The sequence below is a fragment of the Chiloscyllium punctatum genome, chromosome 28, assembly GCF_047496795.1.
Source record: "Chiloscyllium punctatum isolate Juve2018m chromosome 28, sChiPun1.3, whole genome shotgun sequence".
NCBI lineage: Eukaryota > Metazoa > Chordata > Chondrichthyes > Orectolobiformes > Hemiscylliidae > Chiloscyllium > Chiloscyllium punctatum.
Genome location: NC_092766.1, coordinates 54,001,680 through 54,007,679, shown reverse-complemented (window position 1 = coordinate 54,007,679; position 6,000 = coordinate 54,001,680).

Sequence of the window (6,000 nt, the reverse complement as noted above, 5' to 3'; positions counted from 1 at the left end):
CTTCTTCTCTTTGTACGGGGCTTCTTCCAATGCTTTACCCCATTGTTGCTGCAGATGTATCAGCAGCAACACTGACAAGGATCAGCAGTTGCAGCGAACATCAGATTCTGAGAACCATAGACTGGAATGTTTCAACAGTGGATCAGAATCTGACAGCATTAGACTGGAATATGCCAACAATGGATCAGAATCTGAGAACAGTCGACAGGAATGACGCATCAATGGTTCAGAATCTAAGAAAAATAGACTGGAATGCTGCAACAATGGACAGGAGTTTATCTTGGGGTCTTTTGTATCTTTCCTGGTATTGGCACATATTACCAGAGAGGATATACGGTGTACTGCTGATTATTCAGGCTGGTTACTATCCAATGCTCGCTATTGTTGGTGTTCCTGGTAAGTCTTCCCATCACTATCGATTTATTAATCCCATGGTGAACTTCAGTGCTATTTCTGTTATCTATATTTAGTAAATGCTGAAACTGTTATCTTCAGTTTTAAATGCAAATGCATTCATTACCCACAAATTTCAGAACCGCCCACACCCCCGCACACATAAACATCTGAAAACAAGACTGTTCACAATCACAAAGTACCTATTTTCCCCGAATTGATTTATGTCTTGGTATTCTTTCCATCACCAAAGCTACCCACTCCCAGCTCCATGGTATCGCCAGACGCCGTCTTGACGTCAGTGCGAGTGCTAAATAACCCATTATCTATACCTTTGTAAAAGTCAGACTTTATGGTTCCTGTTCTCTTCGAATCAGTCTTTCCGTTACAAATGTTTCCATCAAAATCTTGTTCTTGTCTGTAAATTAAATTCATGACAGGGACACGGTGTCAGAGTAGTAATGTCGATGGCCACGTAATTCAGTGGCCCAGGTAACTACACTATGGACACTGTTTCAAATCCTATCATAGATGATGACAGAACTTAAATTCAAATGACAGGAACTGGAAATAAAAGTGAATTTTACTAGTATAATCCCACCAGCACTTTGTCAATAAGTTTATCTATTTCACTGTTGCCCTTTGGTGAAGAAATCTCACATTATTGTCTGGCCTGAATTAAAACTGACGTCAGACCCAATACCTTAAGGAATGGCCTCACAGTAAAAGGCATTTAGTGAGATCCACAAATGCTGCCCTGTCAGTGATGCAGACATCCCATGAAAGGTAGAGGCAAAAAAAAAAGAATGTTGCTAGAGATTAGAAACAAAAGGAGCGAGTAAGTGCCAGAGAAACTGAACAGATATGGTAGCCTCAGGTCGAGAGAATAATAGAAGTGACATTTCGCGTCCAATGACCATACATCAGAACTGAATGCAGTTGGTATATAGTGTGTTTGTTGTTGATGACAGGGATGGCTGTTGTGAAAGGGAGAAGGAGTGAGTTGAATAAATAGAGAAAGAGAGAGGTAGAGAGAAAGAGACAAACAGAGGGACTGTTGATGATTAGCTGGAATGGAAATAATAGTCCAGACTAATCTTATTTATTTTTCCCCTGTTCCCATATTACTGAAATGCATGCCCATGTGAGGTGTACTTTCCATGTCCCAGTTTGAAGTGAGCTATGTCCCTTTGTCTCTCTTACTTGAGTGTCATCATCTTCTTTTATTCAGTAATGGGATGTTGGGCCAGTAATTAATTCCTTTCCTGATTGTCCTTGAGAAGGTGTTGGTGAGCCGCCTCCCTGATCCACTGCAGCCTGTGGGCTGTAAGTAGTCAGTGTTGTGGTCCGCCCGGTTTCATTTATTTGAAAATTTTAGTGAGTGATATAACGGAGCGGCTGGCTTGGCCATTTCAAACTACAACTGTATGTTAACCACAGTGCTGTGGTCTGGAGTCACAGGTAAATCCGACCAGGTGAAGACAGTAGATTTCCTTCTCTGAAGTGCATTAGTGTTCCAGGTAGGACAAACACAATGGTTTCATTAGATTCTCAATTCCTGATATTTTATTGAATGCAATTTCCAACATTTGCCGTGGTGGGATTCGAAACCGGGGTCTCGGTTATCACCTGAGTCTCTGGGTTATTATTCCAGAGAAAATACAGCTAGGCCATCACCTCCGCAGCATCTGCAACCATCTCCAATGGCAATAGTGGTGTTGTTGTTGGCGTGGCTGTGCTTAAAGCATAGCGTTTTTCAAGGCAACAAAATGATTTGGCAAAACATACGATCCTTCTCAGTTTGTATTTATGCGAAGGTGAGATGATGGGAAGTGTTCTTGGTGAAAAGGAGGTGGGTGTCCTTGGTCATGAGCCACTGATAGAATTCATACGGAGCAGTAGGTAATCAGCACAGTAATGTACATTGTCCTTCATTGTAAAATGATGGAAGTATAAGTATGAAGACACCTTACTGAATTTGTAAAGTGTTATTGAAACAGTACTTGGGACGCTGTGAACAGATTTTCTCTCCTTTATGAGGAATGATCTCCTTGCCACAATGAGACAGAATACAGGCAATGCGCCAGAGTAATCCCTGCGTTGAAGGTACCACAAGGAGAGTGTGAAGGAAATGAGTGATTAATCTGTAATGCGTAAAAAGAATAAAAAGTGATTGCAATAAAACTTGAGCGTTATGGACCAGTATTCATTATTTTCAAAACTAAGCATTGATACCGTTAAATATTCCGTGTTTCCCGCAATTTATGTTTTCTCATTTAGACAAATATATGATAGGGAATGTTAAGAAGGACATGGGCCAAGTACAGGAAAATGGAGTTAGCATGGATGGACATTTTAGTCTGAATTGACCAGTTTGGGCTAAAGGGCCTGTTGAACTCTATGACTCTGTGATAGTTTACATGTCCCTGTGGAGCCCACATGTTGGTTGAGAGACAGCTCCAGGCTCTGACCAAACTCTCTCCGTCTCAACGCACAGTTGGAGTGAGACCCTGCACTGAGCATCATGTTGTTCACAAACTTGTCAGCAGCCACATTCTGACAGGGTTGGTCATTCTCAAAAGCTTCTGACATCCATACAGAACACTAGCCCTGTCTTCTCGGAGATGGAAGATGCCTCCTTGAGATGTGCCACATACCATCCGGTGTGCGTCCTTACCATCAGCAAACCATGTTAATGTAACACGCGTGAAATATTAGCAAAGGAGCCAGGAGGCACAACATGGAGCAATCTGTCTGTGCAGCCTCTGCTTCATTAGTTTGTAGTGTTGCAGCATCAATTACATCCTCCAATTTCAGTGTAACTGTTTGGACGGGCTGAATGGCCTCTTCTGTTCATTTGTCAATGTCTCGGGTGGCTGAATGTCCTCTGCCTCGTTCCAGGGAAGAGGTTCATTATTGGGTGACCCGTGGTAGCTGCTTACCTGCTTGTTGTGCTGACTAGATTCCTTATCTTCCTGTGTAACATTAGACAAACAGGAGGCTGGAAGAAACAGCAATTTAGGCAGCATCAGGAGGTGGAGAAGTCAACACTTCAAGTATACCCGTTCTTCAGGACTGCGGGTAGGGGTAGGGGGAACTGCAGATAAAGAGGGAAGGGAGTTGTTGGGGTGGGAAGAGCAGCAGGATGGTGAGGTGGCAGATAGGTGGACACAAGTGGTGGGTGCAACCTGGTTGGTCGATGGGAGGGATGAATCCGGTTGGGAGCTAGAAGGTGGGTCATTTGGTGCAATGAAAGGGAGAAGGCGGGGCTGGAAAGGGAGTAGGGCCATGGCTGGGAAGTTTATTTCAAATTGGAGAACCCAGTGTTGAGTCCTTCAGGTTGTAGGCTAACCAGGCAGAAGGTAAGATGTTGTTCGTCCAATTTGCGGTCTGACTCACTGTGGCAACAGAGGAGGCCAAGGAGGTCACGTTGGAAAGGAATTGGGAAGGGGAATTGAAATGGGTGGTGCCTGGGAGTTCAGGTCGGCCGCTGTGGGCCCTGTCGTGATGCTCGGCGAAATGAGCCCTTAGTTTACGTTGCTCTCCCCGATGTGGAGAAGACCACACCAGGTGCACCTGATGCAGTAAACTAGGTTGAAGGAGAGGCATGTGACCTCTGTTTCACGTGGAAGGACTGTCTGGGGCCTTGGATGAAATGAGGGAGGTGGTGTGCCAGCAGGTGATGCATTATTTTCATCTGCAGGGTCAGTTGCCAGTGGGGCGTGGCGGGTTTGGTGGGGAGTGTGGCACGAACCAAAATTGGCGAAGAGATTGGTCCTTGTGGAAGATGTGTCAGGTGATGGGATCCAACCTAGTTAACTGTATCTGGTGGTACTGATGTGGTCTTCTCTATGTCAGGGAGACCAAATATAAACTAAATGGAATGCTTTGCTGAGCATCTCAGCTGGGCCTGAAAGGCTGATTTGACCTCACAATCACCTCCGATTTCAATTCCCCCTCCCACTCCATTTCCGACATGGTCATCCTTGACCTCCTCCATTGCCACAACGAACCAAAGCACATCTGGAGGAACATTGAATATTCTACCGGTGCAGCCTAAAGCCCGGGAGACTCAACATTGAGTTTTCCAAGTTCTAGTAACCTCCCTTCCAATACCCCGACTCCCTTCCCAGCCTCTCCTCCTTCCTTTCCTCTGATCAACCCATCTTCCAGCTGTCAACTGGATTCATTCCTCCCATTGACCAACCCAGTGGTACCCTCTACCTGTGTTCCCCACCTCACCACACTGCCTCCTCCGACTCGTGCACCTCGACTCTTTATCTGTACACACCGTTACCCCACCCCCAGTCATGAAGAAAGCTTATGCCTAAGGAGTGGACTTCTTCTCCTGATGCTGCCTGGCCTGTTGTGTTCTTCCAGTCTCCTGCATTCCAACATTTGTAATGGTCTGTGCCTCTTCTTATCCAATAGCTTCAATGGGCTGAATGGCATTCTCACATTTCTGTGACACCAGCTTGGGATACAGAATGAGCTACTCTTTTTTAGTTCTTTGGAAATGTTCAGGGTCTAGTAGTACTGTTACATGAATGTTACCTAGATATTAACAGCATGAGCTTGAATGTTGACCAGGTTTTGATGCTTTATGCGATATTTTCTCTTTCCTCTTTCTGATCTAATGACGGAGGGTAAGACGTTAATGAACCCGCTGAAGATGTTTGTGCCGAGGAAGCTACCCTAAAGATCGCCAACATAGATATCTAGGGACTGAGAGGATTGATCTGCACCAGCCACATGGTGTCCTGAATGGCCCAACCACTTGGGAGTTTACAACTGATTCCCATTAGGTTCAATGTTATTCAGTTTCCTTGACACATTCCTCAGTCACGCCCTGCCGTGATGTCAGGGTCAGTCACTCTGATACTATGCTCATATATTTTGTTCATGTCAAAGGTCAAGGTAAATCCGTGGGGACTGTTTCCTTCTCTCAGAGGGTAGTGACTATTCTGGCCTCTCTATCCCAGACAGCTACATCTCTGAACTGTTTGGGGGAGCAGAATGGTGTTAATGGATCTTGACACATCAGGGAGTTGAGGGCTACAAAGAATTGGGCAGAGAAGATAAATTAATGCCGGAAGCGATCAGCCCTGACCTTATTGAAGGGAAGGGCAGGCTTTACAGGCTATATAGTCTGGTGTTATTCCAGTGTACCCCATAGGCCAGTCATTTTGTTGCCTCTTCCATTTCCTGTGTTATTGACTTCAAGTAGCTGAATAGCCTGATCATGTTGCTGCATGATCTAGAATGGGTCTAGTTCTGTTGCCTTGAGGGCTGATTGGCCTCCTCCTGTAACTGTATATCATACTCCAGGGGCTGAAATGCCTCATCCTGTTCTGGTGTAACTGAAATCCATATAGTCCAGATCTACCACCCTCGGAGAAAGTGAACACTGCAGATGCTGGAGATCAGAGTTTCAAAGTGTGGCACTGGAAATGCCTAGCTGGTCAGGCAGCATTCAAGAAGCAGGAGTATCGAAACCTTGGACATTCCTGATGATAGACATATGCCGAAAACGTCGATTTTCCTTCCCCTCCAATGCTGCCTGACCTGCTGTTCTTGTCCAGCACCACACATTTGGACGTCTACTGG